The sequence below is a fragment of the Acipenser ruthenus genome, chromosome 1 (genome assembly GCF_902713425.1).
Source record: "Acipenser ruthenus chromosome 1, fAciRut3.2 maternal haplotype, whole genome shotgun sequence".
In the NCBI taxonomy this organism is placed as follows: domain Eukaryota; kingdom Metazoa; phylum Chordata; class Actinopteri; order Acipenseriformes; family Acipenseridae; genus Acipenser; species Acipenser ruthenus.
The window spans coordinates 9,788,436-9,802,524 of NC_081189.1; positions in this window are offsets into that span (position 1 = coordinate 9,788,436).

Below are 14,089 nucleotides of genomic sequence, written 5' to 3' on the forward strand. Positions count from 1 at the left end.
TGCTTTTGGTAAATCAGGCAGCTGGGTCAACTTAAGAATGGGTATTAACACCATAATGCAAGCATATTGAATTAAAAAAAAATCATGCAAAAATGGCTAAGTACTCCAGGCCATTCTTTGCCATTTATGAATTGGGTAGCACAACAATGGAATGCAAATGGCAGGGAGGTGTGACAGGGTGCAAGCCCTGCTGCATTGCTGTTCTTCCAGTATGGCAGGGATAGGGTTAATACTGTCCCTGCCAAATACACCTGCAGACTGTGGCTGGCACTTCATTGATGAATTAACAATCAATTAAGCCCAGCCACAGGTGTGTATAAGGAGCAGTCTCTCCATTTGTGGGAGACAAACACAGGGCAAAAATATTATTGTTGTGTTTAGGGGTAAATAAACATCACAAATATTAATTCTTTGCAAAACACAGACATTTTGATTGGGAAAAATGCAATTATCCAACAGAGTATTAAAAAATAAATAAATAACAAAACAGGTCTAGGTGTCTTCACTTTCTTAAAACTACTGTTTCATTAAACAAACAAAAACAATCTTTTTCATGTGTTTACAATATGCAGCTGTAGTATTTATTGTAAAGAAAAGAGCTCTGAGGGTTGCAAGGACCAGACAGAATTTCTAGAAATTTCTCGAAAACAAATAATTTTAGGGAAAATCTTTTGCAGCAAAAGTTTTGCTTTTGTGGATGAGGAAAAAAAGTTACAGGAAATAGATGTCTACAATGGTTTATTTCAGCAATTTTTATTTGCAAACTCTAATTCAAAAGTATTCATACCATTTTGATGCTATGATAGTATTGTCTGCACACACACTTACTCTAATCTCTATATCTAACCCATGATAAAAATAAACTGTGCATTGATATTTTGTTTAGTTCTGTTGCTATAGCGTTGTCAGAAAGTATTTAAGTTATTTAAATAAACAATGCAATGGGTGTTTTGGTGGCGGTGCGCTTTTGCACTTAAAGGCTACAAAGGTAATTCACTCTCTATTTGTATTATACAGAGAGAGAGAGAGAGAGAGAGAGAGAGAGAGAGAGAGAGAGAGAGAGAGAGAGAGAGAGAGAGCGAGCACAGAATAGCGTGTAGCTGCCACCACCTTTGATAAACCGTGACGGTCTGGATAAATAACTCAGGTTGCAGGATATTATACAATTACGGTAGCTAGGGAACAGAGTGAGGCACCAGGAAACAGCTATAGTAAAAGAGTATCTTTACTTCACAAAAAGGTATTAAAATAATCTGGGTGTATAAATTAGTACAAGCAAATTGAACAGCAATAGAAAACATCCAAAATAGTGTCTTGATCCAATCAATTCATACAGTAAGTCAACTTTCGTATTCAAATCAAATGCCATATATTAAAACTAGGCTTTAAGTTAAATTACCATACAGCAATTAACCAACCTTTGATATAAAAGCAATCAAATAAAAACCAATACGTGTAACTAAAACAAACCAATACCCAACCTATAACAACAAACAAAAACCACACAATTGACACACAATATTTCAGTGAAAAACCAATCACACACGTTTCAATTATAGAACACAGTGAATATACTGAAATTAAAGTTAAGTTAATTACTGCATGGATAATTGACAAGATACAACAGCAAACTCAATCAATAAGCACATAATTACTAGGTCAAAATCATTAGACTGTAATTAGTATTTTGAAACTGTTTAGAGTTTTAACACAAACCTAATTTAGTTTACAAACCCAGTTATATCAGTAATTCCTAAACTAGTCTAAGCGTTTTCACATAGCAACAATATAGACTAATAAGATCAACAATACATACACTTAATGAGGTAGGCAACAGTATTCAATTATCCATAGTTTACAATTGTACATAAACCCAGCGAAAACATAAAAACAGACAACACAATAAAACAATGATAAAAATACAGAAAGAAAACGTCCCTTCAATGACAAGTCCCCCCAGAGTCTCGTAGCAGCGCACAATTCAGTTCTGTTCATTTGGTTTCGACTAAGTCTGTTTCAGTTCCACAGGCAGTCCTGAACCCTGTCAGGGACCCCTCAGTAGCAACACACGTCAGAACGGAAGTAAAACCCAAAGGAAGCTCTCCCGGTCATTCTTGCACATCCCCTGCTGGCTCGTCACACCATATATATATATATATATATATATATATATATATATATATATATATATATATGTGTGTGACACACACACTCACTGTATGCTGTCTATTTATTACATTTACCAGGATCAGATGATCTGTTGTTTAACTGTCTGGTCAATGCATACATACACTTTTAATCCTTTAAAAAATAAATAATGTTTAAAACATTTGAGTCCACATACTGTATGTGTGTGTGTGTGTGTATATATATATATATATAGTGCATAATACATGTTTAGTATGGTATTCTCTGAATGAGCTCGGAGTGTGATTTTAGAAAGAAAAATGTGCAAGGTAAGCAATGGGTTAACACGCTGTGAGAATGTTAATCCGGCATTTTGATTATCTCACTGAAGCTTGACATCCAAGCCTCATTATATCAAGAACAGTGTTCCCAAACATTCCCTGCAAATCCCTTATATCCACTAACCATGTCAGTGTATTATCTCAACAGACGCAGTTGAGATTATCAACTATTCACATCTAAAAAATATGAATTTGGTGCTGTTCCCCAAGGTACCTTCCTCTACTGTCGTCACTGAAGTGGCTGTAATCAACAAGAAGAGACTTGCTATTACTGACTCAACCCGAAGCTGCAAGCCCACTCCCTCAGGGGAGAGCAGATGTCCACTGAAATATCCTTGATAATGCCCAATCTGCTTGGCTGTATTGATTTCTATTGAAGATGACCCTTTTCTTAGCTAATGACACTGACTCAGAGATGCAGCAAGAAATTCACATTAAGCACTGCGTCTCTCCCAGATCATTCTGAGGGCCGTAGGGCATCTCAGCTGTGCAAAACAAAAAGGCAAGGTGTCTCACTGCAATGGGAAGAAGACACGCATCACTTAATAGCTGGATCACATGTTCAAATCAAGCTTAGTGGCCAATGTGAGTGTGTGTGTGTGTGTTATCTTTAACTAGCACCTTCAAGGATGTAAAAAAAAAATAATATTTAGTGGTTAATTATTACGTTGCTCTAAAACCCAGTTAATTTTATAAACTATAGTTTCTCGTAAAAGAGTTTCTCCAAAAGTCATCAGCTGGCATTCTGACTGTGATTTTCTCTGGTTAATGAAGGGCAGTGGTGTGGTGAGGCTGCATGCCAGAGATATAGAAGCAGTCCTGTACTGTAATTACAATACCACAACAGAGTAGCTGTTACGCTTTCAGTAAATGTATTTGTAAGTTGAAGACTTCGGCTTTGATTGCAAATGGTATTAATCTCTCTTTATCATGACCTTCATCATTTATTACACACACACACACACACACACACACACACACACACACACACACACACACACACACACACACACACACACACAGATTCTTTAAATCAGAAAACAGCAAACAGCTCTTGACAGCTCTTTAAACTGTTCAAGCAGTGAGGATTGGAGAGCAGACAGCAGGAAGGCTTCAGGGTTTTGCTAACTCCTTGATAGAAAATAAGTCTCTGTTCTTGTACCTCAGTCCCACCCAGCAATAACATGGGGTTGATACAGACCCCCACTGGGAACCAGAGAGCTCCAAAACAGAGACAGGTCTAGATCGCTGCTGCACCAGGGAATAGAAAGCTGCCATTCATTTAGAATAAACACAAATGGTAACAACTTGAGTTAGAAGGTAGCCTCTCCACAAATCTTGGAAATCTTACAAAGCTATAAGATCTGGTTCTAATAAAGTACATATTTTTGTGGGTTAGGAAATTCATCCTATGACTAAGGAAAGAATGAGTATCCCACTAGCACCAATAAATGAACCGAGGTCGTTTAAAACTTCAAGCTCATGAAATCATTTTAACAGCTTTTCCGATCTTAACCCAGGGCAAGACTTTCAAATGCTGTACACGTGCCATCTAATAAAATATATATTCTAATATGATTAAATTGTGTTTTCTAAGCAATAGTTATATCTGTTAACAATATTTTCAGGCATAATCTGTTTACTTGAAATACATTTTTAGAAATCAACATTCCATTTGTGGTTGCTGCTTGTTGTTAACAGGGTTGAGCACTTTGTATATATATATATATATATATATATATATATATATATATATATATATATATATATATATATATATATAGTGACAGGGCAGAGGCCCTGCACACTGGGTAATGTGTGTTTTGTGGCTGCTTTGCACAGCCACAAGGTAATTGTTGAATTGTTTTATTGAGCCAGATCACTTGGCTCTGATTTAAGTAAGTACACCTGCCTGTAATTAGCAGGCAGGTATTTAAACAGGTCTGTGTTAAGGTTAAGGCCTGAGAAGAGACCTGTGTGGTCAGACCTGGAAAGGTATAGTGTTGTACACGTATGTGTTTGGGTAACTGGTAAATGGCTTAGCCGTCCAGATTATTAGTTTAGAAACTTAGGAATAGTTTATTTCAGGGTTTCAAAATGGAACTAGGTTTTGTTTTGTTTTTATAAACACAAATAAATATGCAGGCACTGTCCTGTTGAATTTCACCTGTTGTGAGAGTTTCTTCATTTTACACAAGAAGACAGTGTGGAAAGGTCCTGAAGAGTATCAAGCTTACCCCAGTTTGCCACATACCCAAGTTTCTAAACTAATAACCTGGGCGGCTAAGCCATTTACCAGTTACCCAAACACATACGTGTACAACACTATACCTTTCCAGGTCTGACCAGTGTCTTCTCAGGCCTTAGCCTTAACCTTAACACAGACCTGTTTAAATACCTGCCTGCTAATTACAGGCAGACATACTTACTTAAATCAGAGCCAGGTGATCTGGCTCAATAAAACAATTAAACCATTAAACAATTACCTTGTGGCTGTGCACACATACAAAACACAATACATATTAGGGCTATCACTCGATAAAAAAATTTGATTGGTTAATTTATGGGTATTAGTTGATTAATCTGTGCACATTTTTAATAAAGGTAATGATCCTATAGCGGCTGTCCTGCATTGTAATACTTAAAAAATCAATAATCTAAAAAGCTAAATAATCCCAATGGGAATTTGGTCTTTTTAAAACCATTTTTATTATTATTTTTTTATTTTAGTAGATGTAACAAATATTACCTTTCCATCCTATTACCCTAATAAAACTGATTTAGGGACTAATAACTGAAGCCCCAAGGGCCAGAGCAGCACAGTCACGTGTTCTGTTTAACCACTCTGGGGTAACCCCTAAACAGCAAAACTATTAGCAATGCACACACACAGGAAAAAAAAACACTCAGAGGCTTATAACTAAATCAGCAGTTTATTATGTTGGTCAGGATAAATGCGCCACGCTGGATTTTTACCACAGCGTTCACCACATTTACACAGCGCTTCCTCCAGTTTCACCTGACGAATACTGTAATGTATTTTTTTTTTTATCTGTGATTAATTCTTTTTGTGCATTTTCATTTGCAAGTATACTGTGACATTAGGGCCTTATCAAGCACTATATTCTGCAATTCTGAATACTGACTTTGGATACTGTTTAAATTCTGGAAACTGTTTTTTTTTTTTTGCTAAATTGCATTTCCTTTTCCATTGTATGCCGTTCTGTGCATGGGTAACATTTTGATTTCATTTTGCTGTTGGGTGGTTAATGGGGAAGTTTACATACTGCTACAATACGTACCAGTATGTACTGTATGTGGACTGTATAACCGTCACTGAAGTCAACATTTTATAGGGTCGGATACGTGAGTGATGATTGTATTTCAATCGAACTATACAAGCTGTACCGAGATTGTGCATTATTGTATACTGTAATTGATTCATTCACTGCAGTTGTTTCAACCGTTTTCATAAGGACATTTAACTAAAAATAAACTTGTAAACACTGTAATTCTGTAAACGTGTGAGTTCTGTTACTTATATGCATGTTAATGCCACGGCTCGTGTACCCGTGATTAACTCGACACCTTGGATAAGTCAACACTAAATGGCATCCCCGAGGTTGACTGTATAATTAATATATATATATATATATATATATATATATATATATATATATATATATATATATATGCTGTGCGCATGCAATGAAATGCATCTTCCTGTTAATCTTGTGAATGTACTTATGTAAAATATATGAGGGAACCACCTCCTATTTTTAAAGATGGCTTATCAGAGCTTCATTAACGCTGTGTAGAGAATGTTGTACAGTTTGGTGTCCGAGAGTTAGAAATCCTCTGGTTGTGTTACAAAAATGCTTTTAAAAGGTTATCAGTACAAATACACAACCTGACTTATTTTTGAATATCTCCATACATTTTAAACAGTTTTGTTGCCAGCAATAATTCTGCCTTTATTGCTGAATTCAAGTACATTTGTGTGGACAATTAATTGAACATGGTGGCCTGGGAACATGTTTTAATGAGCGCTATGTAATATCATATTTTATACATTATTCTGAAGTGCCTTTTAGATACACTGCAATCCCAAATGCACATTGCAAATAATAGTAACACATGCTAAGTGTTTGTAATTGAAAGATGAGAGCATATAAAAAATGGAACGCATCATCACAGAGACACAGTCAACATGATCGAGTCAGCTTTGTATACTGTATGTACTGTGAAATGATATACCATAAACCAGGACCAAAATGTATTGTAAATAAAGTGTTACTGAACCCATTACATTTGTAATAGTTTGCAACTAATCCCTTACTCCTGCTTGCCATGTTTTAAATTTGCAACTCAATGGAAAAAAGAGTAAGTGGAAATATGAATGGCACTTTCAAGCACCTGGGACTGATATATAATTAACATGCAAACTAATCTATTATATTTCCAGATTTCTCTCATGATGAAGGATGGAATTATCTTGTGGCATGACAGGATCTTTCCTCATGTTGAGATGAACATGTAAATTGAGAAACAGAACCAACCTGTAAATGATGTAAAGAAATGACAATGAAAACAAGCAGAAGCTAATTGCAATGCAGTGCAATAGAATCTGGGGTAGCTGGTGAATCCTTAGAGAACATCTCTGAATATGGATAGGTTTGATGCTCAGATGTTAATGTCTATAACAAACAATGACAAGAAGAAATAAATGCATACACATATATACACACATACCCATATCCATGTATACACATATGTCTATCATTATTCTCCCATCCAGATACTTACACATGTGTGCTGATTCACATTGTTAAAGGGGGCCCACACCTGAGCTAAAACACGTTATTAAACAATATAGTTTTTATGTCTTGACCTAGATAGAGGAGTTAATCATTTGAGCTTGGGAGGAAGCCTGGCTGCTGCATTTCTACAGCAGGCAGGAGGAACACAGCAACACTGCTGCTGATTTATAGAAGGGAGGCATCCAAAGAAAACAGTGTGGAAAACAGCATAATGAGTGTTCAAGCCAAGGAAACGCACGCCTCACTAGCAGTGCCTCAAGCTCTGTTATATTGGTGAGCTGAGTCCAAAATGTGCTGGATATTACGGAGATTCTAGAGACAGATATTCTTTGACATTCACGTGATAAGAGTGTGCCACAAAGCCAATGTGCACATCGGTTCATATGATGTATAAATCTACACTAAATCTACACTAAATGCACAGTAATTAAAGACACTTAATGTAAGTGTTACCAAATTGTAACATTAAGTTAAGTATTGTACAGTCATTATTTTTTAATTTATATGAGCAGTGTAATGTTGTGTTATTAGAATTATTTTGACATTTTGTCTACCACTCTGTAGTTTTAAACCCTTGAGTGGCAGGTTAAAGATAGGGGTGGAGTCTGGAGTATATAGGGGAGGTGTGCGTGTTCTAGAGTTAGTGATGTTGGGGGATGCCAGGAGAGAGGAGTGGAGCCACATACACAGAGAGCTATATAATGTTTTCTGCCTGCCCTTGTGTTGTGAACAGTGCTTGCAGGATTGCTGAGGACATCAGTCCTGCTTCAGACTTGTTGCATGGAACTACTCGAGTGAACCTGGGGTTGGATTACCTGGCTGTTAATGTCAGAACCCAGTGTTACCTTGCAAGTGCCATTGCTGGTACTTGGACTGACTCATTCACTGGCTGTTAATGTCAGAACCCAGTGTTACCTTGCAAGTGCCATTGCTGGTACTTGGACTGACTCATTCACTGGCTGTTAATGTCAGAAGCCAGTGTTACCGGTGTGTTTTTGTTTGCCTTGTTTATTTTTCCCCACCCCTGTAAATATCCTTGTTACAAGACCGGTACGGTCTAAATAAATGCTTGGTTTTGAACTGCAACTTTTGGCTGTCCAATTTGTGTACTCTGTCCTCAGCTCACTGCAGTGCAATGTCCCACGCATTGCAATCAATCAGAAGCAATTTTTTTCAAGATGGTATATTTTTTCTCTCTTCATGTCTGTGTTCCAGCAGGCAAACAGAATAAGCAACGCTACCTTTAATACTTTACTACACCTGCTTTACTGTGGACCCTGAAGCATGGTGCTTTTGTCCTTACTGCAATGAAGAATGAAACCAAATGATGACCAACAATATGGTAACTTCAACAGCGATGGTAAGGGTTGTTTTATGCTGAAGATGAAACCGGGAGCTACTGTATGTACCAAACTCCAGAACATGCTGCTGAATTAAGGGGATTCTCAGGTGCTTCCATCTCACCCAGGAACTACAACTACCATTCATTGACTGATGATAATAATATTATGAGAAGGATGAGCAAAACATGTTGTTTTGTATTAGTTCTCATCTCCCACTCAAGAATCCATAATCATTTGGAAAAGTATGTGCTTATGTATGGGACTATGATAGACTTTAGTATTTTGTTTAAAGACAATGTACATGGTTTTATTTCAAAATAAACTCAACATGTGATTTATCTAGCACTGATGTCTTGTTGAGTATTACTGCTCAATGTCACGTATGCCATATGTGTGTGAATCAGGTGATACTTTCATTTAACTCATGACTTAGGAGGTTTACTAAGGTTTCCAGACAGAAACCGTTTGTGACTGACCAAAGTCAATTTGAGAAGAGTGGATCACCTTGCTTAACAAAGTTCTTCTGTCATCTTTAGATTCCATGAAAGCACCCACCAGTATGTCGGTTGTCCAGCCTAAGCTTTCAAATGATTATATACGCCCACATTATTATAATATTTTGTAGAATATCAGAGGCCTTGAGAAAAAAGAAAGGGTCAGGTTTGAGTTTAGTGAAATCAGTAATTGCAAACACTCTACCCATCTCTGTCAGCATGTGTTGTTACTTTCCCCAGTGCTGCTGGGGCAGTCTATGTCCGCAGGGAGCCATTTGTTTTTGGTTCTGCTCTTTTAAGATGACAAAAGGCAATACACTATTTTGTCCTTAAAGATGACAGGTAATGAAAAGTTCCATTAAAGAAATAGGATCGAGATTGTGGATTAGTCATGACAAACGGGGTACATAGCCGCTTGCTCCCAAGAAAGGCAGGAGGGTCTCTGTATTACACGGCATAATCCACAACCCACACCCCTTCTCTTCAGGCAGCGTTGGGGTAAATGCTTGTGTAAATCAGATCATATTCTATTATATATGGGGCCTTCCAGCAGGGCACAGAACAGCTGGAATTAATCTAAAGGAATGTGTTGTATTTGTGGATATCAACCACAGGGAGAAAAAAAAGAAAAATCCCTGAGTGAAGCCAGCATGAGGCCCCTTGCCCTTAGGCTTGGAAACACTTCATCAGGTCCTGACAGCTCAAACATCTTCTTCTCTCCCTCCACCAGTCCTTTCCAGAAGGGTTAGGGGGGTGTTGGAGGGGGGTTATGAATCTTTCATTTCAGAAATAAAAAAGAAGAAAGACATTTGGATATTTTTTTCTTCAACTCCCATTGATTTCCTCTCAAACCCTTATCAATGCAGCAACCCCTCTTACTGTGTGGTATCATATTGATTTCTTTCAGTTTCTGTAATTACCTATATATTATATAATTATTATTATAAGTTTTATTATACTATCCATAGGAAAAGGCACTCTGGGCATTCATATTCTTCAACATAAGTGATTCAACATTTAAGAAGATCTTATGATCCTTTCTCATACTATATAATGAAAGAGCAATTTTGGGAGTATAATTGAAATAATATCTAAACGCACATTGTTACGAGTCAGAAGATGTCAGAGGGTGCAGTGATTGAGTGGTCAGAAGATGTCTGAGGGTGTGGTGATTGAGTGGTCAGAAGATGTCCAAGGGTGCAGTGATTGAGTGGGTATGATTCTTCTGCAGTTTAAACAGGAAGATAATACAGAAATTACTTCAGCTCCATAACTGCCCCTGTTGTTTTGTATAGTGGTTATGTTGGGCTGAGGAGTGCTACTGTGTTTGTGTCCCATCATTGGTCTGTGATGAAATATTGAGATAAGGCTTCCCTGCTTAATGTGTGAAGTCTTGTACTAACCTTGATTACTCAATGCCTGATCCTCATCTTGGAATTGAATAGCAGTCCATGGGTAGCAAATGATTTGCACTATGCTGGTTAAATATGGGTGGTTGACAAATCTCTTAAAAAGTCAATGGAGAGAAGCAGCAGTGAAGCAGAGAAAACAAGTGCATACATATTGTAGTAATTGAGTTGATTAGATAAGCATTTGTAGGTAACAGATTACATTGTTCTCTAATTACTGTGTATTTGCATAGTAGTTACATAGTAAATACATGTGTACTGATATATAATTACAATGTTATTATGCATTGCTACAAAGCGCTTAACATGTACATCTTCTTGTACAATATATGTAAGTACACAATTGTATCAGAAAAGGGTTAGGGAAAGGGTTAGGGTTAAGGTTAGGATTAGGGTTATATAATGCACAAAAATATGCACATTAAGTACATTGTAACTATGCATAATGACATTGTAATTACGTGTAAGTAAACATGTATTTACCAAGTAACTACTATGTAAATACACAGTAATTAAAGCCAGTTAATGTGAACTGTTACTCATTCATGTACACTGCATCAGCCTTTAGTTGAAATTAATGATTGACCAGTTTTATGGCCCATGGTGCAAAGCATACACTACAGTTTTGCACTTTTGTACATGCTGGTAAAGATGTTCATCCATAACTTTAATCACTCAACCATAAATTCTGCAGTAAAATCGTAAGAAACAATTTTAAGTCTACTCTGTTTCCACTTTTAGGTCTTCAGAGATCTTTTGTAGGCAATTTAAACACAGCTGTCCTGCTCTGAGCCAACCTAAAGAGTTTTAGGATCAACCAAGCTCTACAATAAACCCAAACTGTCCCTTAGTGTGCTCACATAGAGGGAAGCAGCCCCGGTGTCGATGTCACCTTGTGAGCAGCAAGCTGATCTCACCCCAGACATGAGACCAGAGAGATTATAGGCTAGGTGTTTCTGTGGATTTATTTATTTCACTCGTGTACGAGACCCTGAACAATTATCTTGGAAACCACTCTGTAAACAGAGCAGCACAAATGTATTCCATTAGGCTAATATATTCTAATATGGGTTTACTTGAAAGAAGTCCTGTTGGGCTTATACCTTCATCTGTGGTCGTATATTTTAAGAGGAGATAAACTACTGTGTGCTCTTTTAATCCAGGCTCTTAATTTAATTCAACAATATAATTAAATTAAGAGTGCCTTGAAAAGTGAAATGTCCCCAAAATTCAACATTGACTATCAAATGACAGAATACCTTCTAAATTATATTCTTCCCAATCTGTTGCCAGCAATGCAATATTCAAGTGGATTCCATGCTACTGTAAAAATCAGAGTATAGGTCAATCAAATCCACCTCTAACTCAACAGATCCAGTGTGAAACCCAAGGTTCAGTTTGACTGTGGTAATATATTTTGAGATAAGCTATTCTATAGTTATTCAATGGAAGATGTTCATTTCCAGCAATTCAGCAACAATCAGGGAGTGTCAGTGAAGCCTTTGCTTGGGCTGGTGACAGGCATTTAAAAAAAGGAAAAAGACTTTCCAACAGTAGTGTTATCAACACAGATTTCTTGGAAATTGGTGGATTAAATAAAATAGTGCAGGAATTATTAATCAATTTGAGAATTGTTGTAAGACTTATAGCATTTCATATATTTCTTATTGTGAGGTTGAGACCAGCCCCCCTGGCCTCAGATTTGGAGAGGGAGGTGCTCTGTAGATTAGCTGCTCCCCTGCTGTGCTCCCTGCATGAAATAAATTCCTGCACATTATTTTTTCATCTGTATAAAGCAACCAATTATATTACAGCTGTGTCTGACCTGACAGTGGCAGGACCTATTATTCCATAACACAGTTAGATCCCACTAATTGACTTCAACTGCTTTTATGAAAATAATAAAAATAATAATAATAATCTTTCACAGCCACCTCAGTCAATGTCACATTGATATGCAAATATCAACCTGATGGAAACTGCTTAAGAACAAGAGAAACTCCAAATTGAATTATCTCAAGGCTTTATTCCCCCCTCTCCCCTTAATATCTGAGAAATCCACAGCTCTCAATCTGTATATCTGTCTAAAGACGAGGAGCATTTTTCATGGAGATAAACAGCAGAGCAAGAGTGGAGGTCGCTATGGCAACCCTGTGACTCATGACAATGTTGTTGGTGAATGAAGCCATTAGTGGTGTTGAGCTGTGTGCTATGCTCTTTAAAGCAAGCTCCCCAAGAACCTGTCAGCAGCTGCCTTCTTTCAGCTTGTCATTAAAGCAATCGCGGATCTTCAATCCAGAGTCTCATTACTTTTTTACATGCTGCTCAAGGAACATCATGCTGATCATGGATATGTTTGCAGCCCACTTTATGACAGATGCTCCTTATACATACATTTAAAAAAAGGAGCACACGGATTGAAAAAAGGGTGTGTTCGGCACATTCTCCTTCTTTTTTATGTGCATTATTCAAACTTTGAATTGAAACACTTTTTCTTTTGGTTCTAAATTAGGTGGTGGTGGAGCAGGCTATAATTCACTTGCCTATTTACTCCGCATTTCCCTTCTGGAAGTTGGGTTCGAATCTAGCTCAGATCACGAGTGAAACCAGTTTGGTGGCCTCAGCTTAGCTGCTCAACATTAGTCCACATCAAAAAATGACCATACAGTTTGGCAATCTAAGCTAGAGAGTGGCTCAGGATGGAGTGTCAGGGAGTCAGGATTGAGTGTCAGGGTCAGGATTGAGTGTCAGGGAGTCAGGACTTTAGTGTCAGGGAGTCAGGAGTGAGTGTCAGGGTGTCAGGATTGAGTGTCAGGGAGTCAGGAGTGAGTGTCAGGGTCAGGAGTCAGTGTCAGGGAGTCAGGATTGAGTGTCAGGGAGTCAGGAGTGAGTGTCAGGGAGTCAGGATTGAGTGTCAGGGTCAGGAGTGAGTGTCAGGGAGTCAGGAGTGAGTGTCAGGGTCAGGATTGAGTGTCAGGGAGTCAGGAGCGAGTGTCAGGGTCAGGATTGAGTGTCAGGGAGTCAGGAGTGAGTGTCAGGGTCAGGATTGAGTGTCAGGGTCAGGATTGAGTGACAGGGAGTCAGGATTGAGTGTCAGGGTCAGGATTGAGTGTCAGGGAGTCAGGATTGAGTGTCAGGGAGTCAGGAGTGAGTGTCAGGGAGTCAGGATTGAGTGTCAGGGAGTCAGGAGTGAGTGTCAGGGAGTCAGGAGTGAGTGTCAGGGAGTCAGGATTGAGTGTCAGGGAGTCAGGATTGAGTGTCAAGGTCAGTATTGAGTGTCAGGGAGTCAGGAGTGAGTGTCAGGGTCAGGATTGAGTGTCAGGGAGTCAGGAGCGAGTGTCAGGGTCAGGATTGAGTGTCAGGGAGTCAGGAGTGAGTGTCAGGGTGTCAGGATTGAGTGTCAGGGTCAGGATTGATTGTCAGGGAGTCAATCATTCTTATCACAATTCCAAAATGCCAAACTGAAAGTGTAGGAGAAGCCATGATTAATTCCAGGAACATCACCCTTACCCCTAAACCCTGCTTAATAACCAATTTAGACAAGGTTAACCGTTT